This window comes from Pelophylax lessonae, assembly GCF_965119305.1.
Source record: "Pelophylax lessonae genome assembly, chromosome: 2".
Taxonomy (NCBI): domain Eukaryota; kingdom Metazoa; phylum Chordata; class Amphibia; order Anura; family Ranidae; genus Pelophylax; species Pelophylax lessonae.
The window spans coordinates 462208677-462224010 of record NC_138769.1 but is presented as its reverse complement, the minus strand read 5'-3'; positions in this window follow the sequence as shown (position 1 = coordinate 462224010).

Here is a 15334-nt window from a genome sequence, read left to right as displayed (position 1 = left end):
ATATTGGTCTGTTCTGGTCTTTCTGGCCCTGAGGAAGCCTTGCTGTGAAATGTCTTGGCTTGCTGGGGACCCTAGACCGTACCATCTTTGTGATGCACTGTATCAGCATTCCCTATGGGAATTTATTTCTACACATGTTTTTTTCTTTCTTTTATATTTTCTACTGAATATATGTCTATGTGATATATATATTTTTTTATATATACATGCACAATAAAGAGTACATTTTATTTCAACTATGTGATATTTGTGATCCTCCTCTTCCCATTTGCCTATACAAAGTCCCATCTTTTCTCAGTCCTATATTTACACAAAGAAAATTGTATACTTTTTCATACAAGTATATGGTACAACAGGCACATATCAGGAATATGAAACGTTGGGGTAACATACCCTTTAAGGAACCCTTGCCTACGTCAGTGGATGAAAGGTCCTGTAGTCTATACACCCTTATTTGGGCCCCGAACAGGGACGCATCCACTGCCTCACTAGGAACTGCTCAAGCTGGACAAACCTCTTAAGCAGATTGTCCTCTGACTCTTTCCTGCACCCCCACTATGCTTAGCTTATCACACTGACCGAACTATGGTTACTACATAACTATATATGTCTTACTACATAATGTATCCTCAACTCTAAAGGAGATTCCAAACAATCCCCCTAGAGGACAGAGAGGCCTCCCTTCACCGACTTCTTTTAATTCCCTTTAATCAACATCATTATACTACTTAACATAGAAGCCTTTAATGCTAGAGGTCTCTATTTCTCCAAGAGATCTTAGGTTCTTTATTATTTTCAAAATTGGAGATACTACTGCTCCAATGTTAGTACAGTGGGTAATGCATAATACAACTGGGTTTAGGCCATGTGAAGTTTCTCATATGATCTAAAGTTAGTATGATTGTGCCACCTATGAAGAGGAGGGACTTTGGTATGATAAAGCTAAGCTCCATGTTGCGGTGATGCTTAAAGTGATTGTAAAGTCAGAAGGCTTTTATCTTAATGCTTTAAGATAGGGTGACTGCTACACATAGAAGTCTTTTTAATACTTCCCTGAGCCCCATCTCTGTCCAGCAATGTGCATGAGTGCCTCGACGGTCCAGAACTCTCCCTCCTGATTTGATGAGACACAGCAGCGGCACCATTGGAACCTGCTGTTGTCAGCCAATCAGGAGAGAAGGGTAGGACTGAACCGCGGCTCCATGTCTGAATGGACACACGGATCTGTGGCTCGCCTCGGGTGCCCCCATAGCAAGCAGCTTGCTGTGGGGGCACTCAACAGCAGAGAGGGGCCAGGAGTGCCGAAGGGTTATCCGAGAAGAGGAGTATCTGGGCTGTTCTGTGCAAAAACATTTCACAGAGAAGGTCAGTATGACATGTTTGTTATTTAAAAAAAAAAAACAAGACTTTAGTATCACTTTAACATAACTTTGTAAGTCTTAATTTTGTCCAGCGGGTACAAGTGTGCTTGGTCAAGTAGGAGGACACCAACTAAGAACCAGGAAAAGGACAGAAAATGCACTTTCAAACTGGTAATACACCACAACTCAGAAACGTATTCTACAGTGAATGGTTTAAATTCAACCCATTGAACAAATCCAAAGGTGTAATGATGGAAAAAAAAAAAAAAAAGCCATGCTAGACAGACAATGTGATAGATCAGGAGTGACATTACGTATTTCTAAATTCAGTGTACTAAGATGTATTTTGTTTGTCTGGCTAACATCTACTGTCCTAATTGGGGACAAATGGCATAGATGCCCAGAGCAGAAGTGACGGAAGCTTTCAATATGATGATGGATGCAGCACTGGGCTCTAAAGGTAGGTCATAGGACGTTTCTGAAGCATTGTTATGAAAACCCTAAGACAGAGGCAGAAATTCTTCAACTGCTGGAGAATCCTACAGCCACAGACCTTAGCTACTATTCGAATGTCCATTGTGATGTGTACAGCTGAACTGTACAAACACATCATGATACAACATTTTATCTTTTGATATCCTCACCTCCATTCAGATATCTGACCATGCCCCCATCACCCTAATGCCTCGTACGCACGTACCGATCGTCGGCTAAACGATCGGCCGTCTTTTGTCCAGGGCTGTCGTGTCTGTTGAAAACTACAAAAGACTGCACATGAATTTTGTCGGCCAACAACAGCCGACTGCAGAAGTGATGTCATGTGATGGTTAACTTTCCGTGTGTTTTTTCTTCTTTCTTTCTGAGCATGCCCAGTCTTGCAAATCTGCTGATTGTCGGCCGAATTCTGTACTGACTGGCGAACAATCGGCCGTTCTGGTGTTGGCCAACAAACATTTTAATGCCTGCACAACAGATTCTGTTCGGCCGAAAATGCGCTGTCGGCTGTCAGAAGCATCATACTAACAAGCCTACAATCGGCCAATCGGTCGTCGGCCGAATATTTACGGCCGACAATCGGTACGTGTGTACGGGGCTTAACCCTACATATGGTTGCAAATGTTTATTCCCAAAACCTGAATGAAAATCTACTCTGAGGCATCATGCCCAAAGGAACTGGCTCTAGCCATTAAAAATTTCTAGCAGATCACAAACTAGATAACTCCCCCACCACCAACTCAATGGGAAGCACCTTAATGTGGTCTTTATGGAATCGGCATCAAACAAGGATCCCAACAAAACAGCCAGGGTGTTCCGGATCAATTTTCTTTTTCAGAAACTCTTAAGAGCTGGAAGTCCCCTATAAGGCCTCCCTCTTGAGCTCTCCCTATAGGATATAAGTAATGCAAGGCAGCACCTCTAGAACCTAATTGATAAAAAGTATCTTAGCACTGGGGATAAACTGATAAAATGCCATTTTATAATGAGTAACAATTGTGGCTGATTAGACCACATTTTTCACTCTGTTAAAATAGCATCTTACGTACCTAAGATCAAAACACATAATGGACAACAAAAACTCCATGCATTGCCCAACACCCCCCTCCCTATTGGAGATTGGAGGGACAGAACAAGAGCCTGCATTACTTACCTGACTAACTGCTCTGGGAGGCTTCAGCGCTGTTCTTCCCAAAGCTTTGTAACTGTGGGCAGTCCCTGAGATCATTATGTATAATGCAGGTCTGGAGACATGCTTGGCCAGTCCATCACCTTTACCCTCAGCTTCTTTTTTGGTCATTTTAGAGGTGTGTTTGGGGTCATTATCATGTTGGAATACTGCCCTGCGGCCCAGTCTCAGAAAGGAGGGGATCATGCTCTGCTTTAGTATGTCACAGTACATGTTGACAATCATAGTTCCCTCAATGAATTGTGCCCAGCAGCATTCATGCAGCCCCAGACCAAGACACTCCCACCACCATGCTTGACTGTAGGCAAGACACACTTGTCTTTGTACTCCTCACCCGGTTGCCACCACACACGCTTGGCACCATCTGAACCAAATACGTTTATCTTGGTCTCATCAGACCACAGGACATGGTTTCAGTAATCCATATCCTTAGTCTGCTTGTCTTCAGTAAACTGTTTGTGGGCTTCCTTGTGCATCATCTTTAGAAGAGGCTTCCTTCTGGGACGAAAGCCATGCAGACCAATTTGATGCAGCGTGCGGCGTATGGTCTGAACACTGACAGGCTGACTCTCCACCCCTTCAACCTCTGTGGCAATGCTAGCAGCACTCATATGTCTATTTCCCAAAAAAAACCTCTGGATATGACGCTCAGCACGTGCACTCAATTTCTTTGGTCGAACATGACGAGGTCTGTTCTGAGTGGAACCTGTCCTGTTAAACCGCTGTATGGTCTTGGCCACCATGCTGCAGCTCAGTTTCAGGGTCTTGGCAATCTTCCTATAGTGTAGGCCAGTGCTCCCCAACCTTTTTATCGCCGCGGACCGGTAAATGTTTGATAATTTTTCCGTGGCCCGCTTGTTTTGATTTAATAATTTTAATTTAATTGTATTTAAACGTGCCTTCAAAATAAAATACAGCTACACCAAAAAATGAATATAAAGTGATTTATTTTATTTAACTAACTAGAATGCCAAATCAATGAGAACCCTGAGCTTGTTTCTTTGCAACGAGACGGTTCCATCTGGGGGTAATAGGAGACAATGACACCCGAAGTGTGTTGCTTATGTCCAGTTTATTCCGTTGTTTTTATTTGGTTGCTGTCGCTGCAGAAAACCCCGCTTCACACAGATAGGTTGTCGAGAAATGGCAATAGGGATTTAAGTGCTGTGGTGGCAATCTCAGGGTATTCCGCCATGACTTTAATTCAGAACACTGGCAGAGTTGTTGTCTCGAACGTAGTTTTAAGGCCACCGTCATTTGCAATCTCCAGCAGTTGTTCTTCTTCTTGCACAGACATGCTAGATTCGCCTGATTTGTTGACAAATGGGTCGCGGATCCATTCCTTACCAGTTCGTGGGTCTTTTGTGGTTGGGAAGTAGCGCTCAAACTCTTTTAAAAGCAAAGACAGGTGATCGTGCACCAACTGGCAGAATGAATGTTCAAGCTCAGTCTCGCCTACAATCCCTGCTAATGTCTGAAACTTGTCCAAAATGCCTCTGTTCACGCGCCGTCCCCACAACTCCAGTTTGGTTTTAAATGCAGCTACTTTGTCTGACAACTTGAAAACAGTTGTCATTTTCCCCTGAAGGCCCAGATTGAGTTCATTGAGCAGGCTGAATATGTCACACAGGTAAGCTAGTTTTGCGACCCATACCTTGTCACTGAAATGTGCTGCCAGCGGTGACTTCTTTTCTGAGAGAAATCTTTGCAATGGCTCTCGTAATTCAAATACTCTGGTTAGCGATTTTCCTCTGGATAACCATCTTATTTCTGTGTATAAGAGAAGGCATCTGTACTCTGCGTCCATCTCCTCACAAAGCTGCTCAAACAGGCGCGAGTTAAGTGCGTGTGCTTTGATGTGGTTAATAACTTTAACGACATCCATCAATACGCTGTTAAATTCCGGTGACATTTTTCGGCTTGCCAGCATTTCCCTGTGAATGAGACAATGCGTAGATTCACTCTCAGGTGCAACCTCCTTAATCCGAGCAGTTAAACCAGACAGTCGTCCAGTCATGGCAGCAGCTCCGTCTGTGCATATGCTGACACAAAAGGACCATTTCAGTTTTCCTCATATATAACCATCCAGTGACTTGAACAGTTCTGCTCCTGTGGTTTTGGTTGGCAAAGATAGTGCACATAACAAATCCTCATGCACATCCTCCTGATATAGATATCGCACATAAACAAGTAGTAGTGCCTTGTTGTCGATATCTGTAGATTCGTCAACTTGGAGTGCATACCACGGTGATGTATTAATCCTCTCCAACAATTGTGCCTCAATGTCTTCGGCTATTTCCTCAATGCGCCTAGTCACAGTGCTAGCTGACAAAGGCACATGTGCTACCTTTTCCACAGCAGCCTCTCCTAGAAGTTCACGGCAAATGTCTTTAGTGGAGGGCAAGATCAATTCTTCACCAATAGTAAATGGCTTTTTAGCCTTAGCAATGCGGTTAGACACCAAATATGATGCTCTCAGTGCATTCTCCTTTATTGATGTGGTGGCCCTCATAAATTTCTTCTGTGCTTCGTGCTCCCGTTTTTTTCTTTCTAAATACTCCAGGGGCTTGTCTTTTATGTTAGGGTGCTTGGCGGTCAAGTGGCGAAGCAGTTTTGAAGGTTTCATTGCCTCATTAGAGAGCTTCTCGCCGCAAACTATGCAGAGCGGTTTGGGTGCGTGGGAATCACCTGTCCCAATAAATCCATATTTCAAATAGGACTCATGGTATTGTCTGTTAAAAGCTGCATGTTTTTTTGATGTTGAAGGCTCTTCTTCTGTCTGTTCACTGGGCCTTTTTTTCTTCCCAAGGAAACTTTCTAACGATGTCTGTTTCATACTCATTTTTGCTAATTTGTGGGTTAAAGCAGACACAATAACACGTCAGTACACACATGAGTACCGGTGAACAGATAGAAGAGTGATACAGAGATGCCAGCGTTCCCCTTTCAATACAGAGATGCCAGAGTTCCCCTTTCAATACAGAGATGTCAGCGTGCCCCTTTCAATACAGAGATGTCAGCGTTCCCCTTTCAATACAGAGATGCCAGCTTTCCCCTTTCAATACAGAGATGCCAGCGTTCCCCTTTCAATACAGAGATGTCAGCGTGCCCCTTTCAATACAGAGATGTCAGCGTTCCCCTTTCAATACAGAGATGCCAGCTTTCCCCTTTCAATACAGAGATGTCAGCGTTCCCCTTTCAATACAGAGATGCCAGCGTTCCCCTTTCAATACAGAGATGCCAGCGTTCCCCTTTCAATACAGAGATGCCAGCTTTCCCCTTTCAATACAGAGATGCCAGCGTTCCCCTTTCAATACAGAGATGCCAGCGTTCCCCTTTCAATACAGAGATGCCAGCTTTCCCCTTTCAATACAGAGATGCCAGCTTTCCCCTTTCAATACAGAGATGTCAGCGTGCCCCTTTCAATACAGAGATGCCAGCGTTCCCCTTTCAATACAGAGATGCCAGCGTTCCCCTTTCAATACAGAGATGCCAGCTTTCCCCTTTCAATACAGAGATGCCAGCGTTCCCCTTTCAATACAGAGATGCCAGCTTTCCCCTTTCAATACAGAGATGTCAGCGTGCCCCTTTCAATACAGAGATGCCAGCGTTCCCATTTCAATACAGAGATGCCAGCTTTCCCCTTTCAATACAGAGATGCCAGCTTTCCCCTTTCAATACAGAGATGCCAGCTTTCCCCTTTCAATACAGAGATGTCAGCGTGCCCCTTTCAATACAGAGATGCCAGCCTGCCCCTTTCAATACAGAGATGTCAGCGTGCCCCTTTCAATACAGAGATGCCAGCATGCCCCTTTCAATACAGAGATGCCAGCTTCCCCCTTTCAATACAGAGATGCCCCAGCATTCCCCCTTTCAACACAGAGATGCCCCAGCATTCCCCCTTTCAATACAGAGATGCCCCAGCATTCCCCCTTTCAATGCAGAGATCATTGCACCATAGTGCTGAGTCTCCTCAATAGCAGAGAACCCTGCCCCCCCCTCCCCTCCGTGCACTTATGCCTGAACCTGCACAAGCACATTCGACCCAGGAGTTCTTGACCGTCCTAAATAAGTGCAATAGGCCTGGGTGAATGAGAGGGCATTTTAATAAAAGCACTGCTGCTCCTCTTTCCGTTAGTGCTGATAGTGCTGAGTCCGACCCCCCTCCGTGCACTTACCTCACGGCAGCTTCTCTAGTCTTCAGTCCCCGCGTCTCCAACCTCGAGTCCTCAGTCCTCCAGCGGTGCTTCCTCCTCGGCCAATGGCGTGAGGTTTGCCTTTCGGCCAATCAGGAAGCGGGAGGACCCGCTCCCTGATTGGCCAGGAGGAGCATCAGTGTAACAATAGCGAATTTTCATTCGCTATTGTCACACAATGGGCGGGCTCGAGTGGGCGCGAGGCTCTGCGCCTCCGCTGCCTGCCACAGTGAAATGATTTGAAGTTCCTCGGGCGGCCCGGTGCCGATTGATCCACGGACCGGCACCGGTCCACGGCCCGGGGGTTGGGGAACACTCTTTATGTAGAGCAACAATTCTTTTTTTTTTTTAGATCCTCAGAGAGTTCTTTGCCATAAGGTGCCATGTTGAACTTCCAGCGACCAGTATGAGAGAGTTAGAGCAATAACACCAAATTTAACACACCTGCTGCCCATTCACACCTGAGACCTTGTAATACTAACGAGTCACATGACACCGGGGAGTAAAAATGGCTAATTGGGCCCAATTTGGATATTTTCACTTAGGGGTGTACTCACTTTTGTTGCCAGCGGTTTAGACATTAATGGCTAGGTGTTGAGTTATTTTGAGGGGACAGCAAATTGACACTGTTAGGGCTCTTTCACACGGAGCGGACCACATTGCGATCCGCTCCGGCACTTTTTTTTTTTTTTTTCACGGAGCGGATAACACTTGTGTCATCCGCTCCGTATGTCCGCATATCATCCCATCCATTTGCGGATGATATACGGACATAATGTAAGTCTATGGGCATTGCGGATGTCAGCGGATGACACCGCTGACATCCGATTTTCCTTCCTTTCGGTTTTTTGGAACAGAGGAAAAATAGGGTTCTGTTCCGTTCCAAAAAACGGAACAGAACTGAAAGGAAGAAAATCGGATGTCAGCGGATGGTATTCCGCTGACATCCGCAATGCCATTGACTTACATTATGTCCGTAAATCATCTGCAAAAAATAGGATGATTTGCGGACACACGGAGCCCCCGCGTGAAAGGGTCCTTATACAAGCTGTACACTCATTACTTTACATTGTAGCAAAGTGTCATTTCTTCAGTGTTGTCATATGAAAAGATATAATAAAATATTTACAAAAATGTGAAGGGCGTACTCACTTTTGTGAGATACTGTGTGTATATATATATATATATATATATATGTATAAAATAAAATAAATATATATATATATATGCAAATGAAGAAAGAATGCTGGTATAAAATTGTGTCTCTTCTTTCATGTTTGAAACCTATCATCAAGGTCCAGTTAGTATATTTCCTTCTTTTAACTAGATAATGTATAGTGTTTTTTTCTTTGTGTATTTGTAGCCTTTTTTCGTTTTTTTTTGGTTCATTTTTTTGTGAGATACTGTATATCATAAATGATATTTTCATTTCTACAATGTATTTTATATATTTCTAGCTTACTCCTATTACTCTGAACGATCTTGAAGTCTGCAAATGTACTCTTTGAAGATCACACATTTTCTTCCTGGAAATCTGTGACATGTATACACTAAGCCCTTTTGATGGGCACTGCTGTGTCACAGTATTCATAGAGACTGCCTTCTAAACTACAGTGGTGCTGAGAGGAGGAGTTTCAGGAAGAAAAGGTAGCAAGGTACCATGGGTATGTACTACAGTGGGTACGGAAAGTATTCAGACCCCCTTAAATTTTTCACTCTTTGTTATATTGCAGCCATTTGCTAAAATCATTTAGGTTCATTCTTCTTCCTCATGAATGTACACATGGCACCCCATACTGACAGAAAAACACAGAATTGTTGACATTGTTGCAGATTTATTAAAAAAGAAAAACTGAAATATCACATGGTCCTAAGTATTCAGACCCTTTGCTCAGTATTTAGTAGAAGCCCCCTTTTGATCTAATACAGCCAGGAGTCTTTTTGGGAAAGATGCAACAAGTCTTTCACACCTGGATTTGGGGATCCTCTGCCATTCCTCCTTGCAGATCCTCTCCAGTTCTGTCAGGTTGGATGGTAAACGTTGGCGGACAGCCATTTTTAGGTCTCTCCAGAGATGCTCAATTGGGTTTAAGTCAGGGCTCTGGCTGGGCCATTCAAGAACAGTCACGGAGTTGTTGTGAAGCCACTCCTTTGTTATTTTAGCTGTGTGCTTAGGGTCATTGTCTTGTTGGAAGGTAAACCTTCGGCCCAGTCTGAGGTCCAGAGCACGCTGGAGAAGGTAAAAAGTAAAAATCGCACAGGTGATCAAATACCACCAAAAGAAAGCTCTGTTTGTGGAAAAAAAAGGACGTCGATTTTTAATTTGGGTACAGCGCCGCACGACCGCGCAATTGTCTGTTAAAGTCACGCAGTGCCAAATCGCAAAATAGGTCCTGGTCTTTGAGCAGGAAAACCCTACGGGGCTTAAGTGGTTAAAGGGTCTATACATAGAAATCATTTTAGAATACATCATTAGTCTTACCTGCTTCTGGTTTTTGAAACTTGCATCCATATTCTACTCCTGTCCAAAAAAAAGGCACTGGACAAACTGCTAGGAAATTCAGTAAGACAAATTCACTGTCTACAGTACACCCCAGAAATGTCCTTTTCTGCCTTGGTCACATGTTGGACATTTATAAAATCATAACTGGCTATTGATTAAAATAGACCTTTCAATATTGACTTTTATATTCCTACAGATTTTCTATTTTGCTAAAGAAGAGTTTTCTGTTAAAGTGGCCCTGTTGCTTTCAAAAAAATTCAACCCTCAGCCGCCTCAGAAACTGCTCCCTCCCCTTTGTTTGTCGCAGCCAGTTATTATTTATTGGTTTGTGTCACCTGTGTTTAATGCATTGGTGGACTAACGGTTTTGAAGTGATTTAGCCCCGGTTCACACTTGTGCGTGTGCGGGGTTCGCATGTAATATCGGAGCGCACTGCTCCTTCATTACATGCGATCGGCTGTGCGGTGCGAGTTTAGCCATACACTTTGTATGGCTAAATTCGTACCCGCACCCGCAGCAAACTCGCACAGGACCCTTTTTGGCAGCCGCATCAGGATCGGATCGCACAGCGGTTCACACTTGTGCGATCCGATCCAGTGCGAACTGCAAGATCGCACTGTGATATGCGATCAAACTGGGGGTGTCGTTAAAATTACATTGACACCCCCAGCGTATCGCATATGGCAGTGTGAACTGCCGGGGGTGCGTGTGCGATGCGGGAACAGGCTGCGGATTCGCAGCCTTCCCGCATTACATAAATGTGAACCGGACCTTAAAGTTATTTATGGAAAAAAAAAGTTATGTTGGATAAAAATATATGAGGTAATGTTGTGTAATCTCAACCTGAGCCGTAGTGGCTGGGTTGTTTAAGTTTTGTGTAATGTACTTGGAAATTTCGTTATTGATGTTTGTAAATAAACCAATAATAAAACGGCTTCGGCCTTAGGGCTCTTTCACACGGTCCGCCTAGGCAGATCGGTAGGCGGATCCGTGCTGCTCAGTAGGGGATCGTAAACACAGATCCCCGCTGAGCAGGAAGGTGACATCTCCCTCTCGGCTCTGTGTGCGGAGAGGGAGATGTCAGAGCCCCATGCATCTCTATGGGGGAATCGGATGAGAGCGGACCGCCTGTCCGATCTCATCCGATCCGATCCCCTGGACGGATGGAAAATAGGGTTTCCATCCATCTGGATTTTACAGACAGGATCGGATGCGGATGGCAGCGGGTGTCAGTGGACATATCTCCGCTGAAATCCGCTGCCCCATAGGGATGCATGGGGGATCCAATCAGATCGGCCTAAAAAACTGACAGACGGATCTGATTGGATCGCTCGTGTGACAGGGGCCTTATACTTCCAACCCATGTCTTTGTAGTGTATTTATTATAGTTCTTTATTAAACAACTGAGCAATTTTTCCTGCCTGCTGTCCCATGGATGGGTTGAAAGTGACTGTCACTTTTAAACACTTTAGCCCCGAAGGATTTGGCTGCTCAATGACCAGGCCCTATTTTGCGATTCGGCACTGCGTGAATTTAACGGACAATTGCACGGTCGTGTGATGCTGTACCCAAACAAAATTAACGTCCTTTTTTTCCCACAAACAGAGCTTTCTTTTGGTGGTATTTGATCACCTGTGCGATTTTTTTTTTTTTTTGCGCTATAAACAAAAAAAGAGCGACAATTTTGAAAAAATAACAATATTTTTCACATTTTTTTATATGAAATTCTCAAAAAAAAAAGTAAAAATCAAAATATTTTAACATTTTAGGCCAATTTGTTTTCTGCTACATATTTTTGGAAAAAAATTGCAATAAGCGCATTTTGATTGGTTTGCGCAAAAGATTTATGTCATTTTTATTGTTTTTTTTTTTTACTAGTAATGGCGGCGATCTGCGATTTTTTTTGCGTGACTTCGACATTGCGGCGGACAGATCGGACCCCTAACTGACATTTTAGACACTTTTGGGGGTACCAGTGACATTACTACAGTAATCAGTGCTAAAAATATGCACTGTTACTGTAAAAATCACACGGGCAGGGAAGGGGTTAACTGTACTGGTAATCAAGGGGTTAAATGTGTCCCTAGGGGCGTGATTCTGTCCGGGGGCGTGGCTTGTGAAGTAATCACAGAGAAATGCAATCCTATATAGCAGGATCACATAGCTTCTGTGATCATTTCAGGGAGAATGACAGACGGCTGTGTTTACATCAGCCGTCCGTCCTCTCTCTGCTGCGGGAGATCGTGAGCGAGCGACGTAGGGCTACGTCGCTTTTCCCAGCAGCGGCAGAGTGCCGCAGTAAATGTACGGTGGGCGGGGCGCAAGTGGTTAAGTAAAGATAGAAAACTGGGGCTACCAATGCTTAAGGTACAACTGTGATTGTGGTCCTGATTTCCCGGTCTAGTAAGATAAAGACCTAAGAACAAGCAAGCAAGGCAGGGATTCTGACTCACTGCCTGCATGCTTTTGCCAAGTCAATAATTAACAAAGTTATGAAGTCAGTATCAGGATACAAACTTTGGAGTCATCAACCTAAAAAAAAAAAAAGGCTAGGTGTCATATTTGTATCCTCAAATGGTTTCCTGTAATGCCTAACTACAGCTTTCTATTATGTAAGGCAGGGCAATACATGTATTATATGCTTCCACAGACTTTTAAAGTATTCACAGTAAACATTTAAATCTTGTCAACTGACATGATAAATTGAACATAGATTGTTCTCCCTTAGAAGTGTTGCTGCTGCTAATACATTTTAAGAGAGCATTACTGTGGATATGGACAGCATAAGCCTTCTCTGATGGAGTGCATGGTAGAAATCCGTTGAACAGAAAGCCTAGTATATTACTTTCAATAGGCTCACTGCACTAGATTTGGGCCAGATGTGAAGAAAGATAAACCCTGATGAAGAAGAAGCTTCCACAAAGGATTGTGTTTGTGATGCATGAATGTTTTCATTCTTTAATAGCACAATTCACTAATGAAGGAGACCTGACATGAGATAAATACACTGGTTGCCATATCTATCGTTCTTGTAAAAATACAAGTGCATAGCTGTCTGCAGTTTTTTTTATTTATCGTCCTGGTGTCAGTGTACAGACCTAAACCAGACTAAAGTAAGAACGCCTGATCGCAATACTTGGGATTGGCATGCAAGCTGGGCATTTTCAGATCCGTGATCCAAATACATCTTAGTGTTTAATCAAATCTTAGGGTTTCCTAAATAAGAAATCAAGGGGGACACGGGTGACAAGGCTAACTTGTGATAGAGTTATGTGCCTGAATGAGCATATGCAGCTGTTTTTGTTTTTATTTTACAGATCTCTCTACCAAACCAAACCCGATGCCAAGGCAGCGGAAGGGTTTTCCCAAAATCGCCCCGCACCTGATATTTTGCATTTCCTCTTTTGTTTGTTTGTTTGATCTTCTTAGCTATTGGGTTTTACTGCCCCCTACAAGAGTAGGACACTAGGCATAAAAAAAGATTGACTATGCTTATGGGCAGTCCCAGGGGGTATACTCCCACTCTCAGCTATAGGCACTCAGTTTTTTGTGCCTAGTCAGGAGTAAGGACCTAGTTCAGGGGTCTCCAAACTATGGCCCTCCAGTTGTTCAGGAACTTCAATTCCCATCATGCCTAGTTATGTCTGTGAATGTCAGAGTTTACATGGGATGTGTAGTTCCACAACAGCTGGTGGGCCGTAGTTTGGAGATCCCTGACCTAGTTCCTTGCTGGGCTCTTTGGTCCTGGCAATTTTTTTCTTTTTTAATGGATTTTTATATTTTTCCTGTGAGAATCTACAATGAGCTGCTGGACTGGGCGACGGGCTGGATATTTTTTTTAATCCAGTGGTCACCCCAGTCTGGCCAGGGAGCGCACGCAGGCCTCAGCTCCACACTAGGTTGGTCGGGACATAGCCCAACTGGACTGGAGCTGACCTGCGAGTTAAATATCTCGTGAGGTCGCATACGACCTGGGTTCGGCCTGAGTCGCAGAGTTCCTCCTGGCCGACAACCCCCCATTTCGATGGAGAGGAGGTTCTGTCTGGAGTGGTGGCCACCCTGTTCCTGGTATGGTAAGTAGCTGCCCCCCCCCTCGAGGGTTTTGGGGTAGACGTGGGCCCCTACCTGGAGGAGAGATGGTGGTGGAAGGAATGGGATCAGGCAGAGGGATGGCGGTGGAGGGATGAGATCAGGCAGAGGGATGAGATCAGGAAGAGGGATGGTGGTGTGAGGAATGGGATCGGGCAGAGGAAAGGTGGTGGAGGGATGAGATCAGTAAGAGGGATGATATTGGAGGGATGAGATCAGGCAGAGAGATGGTGGTGGAGGAATGGGATCAGGCAAATGGATGGTGGTGGAGGGATGAGATCAGGAAGAGGGATAGTGGTGGAGGGATGAGATCAGGCAGAGGCATGGTGGTGGAGGGATGAGATCAGGCAGAGGAATGGTGGTGGAGGGATGAGATCAGGAAAAGGGATGGTGGTGGGAGGAATAGGATCAGGCAGAGGGATGGTGGTAGAGGAATTGGATCAGGCAGAGGGATGGTGGTGTAGGAATGGGATCAGGCAAAGGGATGGTGGTGGGAGGAATGGGATCAGGGAGGGGGATGGTGGTGGAGGAATGAGATCAAGAAGAGGGCTGGTGGTGTAGGAATGAGATTAGGCAGAGGGATGGTGGTGGATGGATGAGATCGGGAAGCGGGATGGTGGAGGAGGAATGGGATGGGATCAGGAAAAGGGATGGCGGTGGAGGGATAAGATCAGAGAGAGGTATAGTGGTGGAGAGATGGGATCAGGCAGAGGGATAGTGGTGGGAGAGATGGGATCAGGCAGAGGGATGGTGGTGGGAGGGATGGGATCAGGAAGAGGAATGGTGGTGGAGGGATGAGATCAGGCAGAGGGATTAGTGGTTGAGGGATGAGATCAGTGACACTGGCACTCACTTGCTTTCAGTGTCAGTCAATTTCCACTCCATGCTCTGTGTGTCTGTGCTTCTCTTCTCCCTTCCGGTGCCTCTAACGATGCTTCTGTTGACGTGGGGTCTCTCCGACCTCCTCCCCCTTCACTCTACTGGCTGTCAACTCATCAGCTGACTTTCTGCTCCAGTGTCCCTCTGGAAGGGGAGGGGGCTATGGTCACCAGGCAGGCTCTGCCTCTGTGTTTCTCCAGGAGAGGCAGGGCACTGGATGGAACGCCGGAAGACGTCATCTGCAATTGATTTGGCCGACTTTCAGCATCGATGCAAAATCACGAACATCTGAATCTTGATGCATCATTGCTGCGATTATATTCCACACCCCTACTGACTATGATTTATCCCCTCTGAACCATTGGTAGGCCTTACAAATTTTGTCCACTATCAAACCTGATGGCACATACACCTTTTGAGAACCACTGTCTGGACTGCTCACCTCTTCGCTGTGCTTTTCGGTTTCCTAAAACCTCATGATTAGTTCTGATTAAGGCATTATACCCCCATTTCTACAAAAATGGGAATGTGACCTTGGATTAACTCTGACACAAGAACAAAGGTACCATTCTTTACTCACAAGTCATTTATTTCTAATAGGTTCCAAGAGGCGTGATATAAA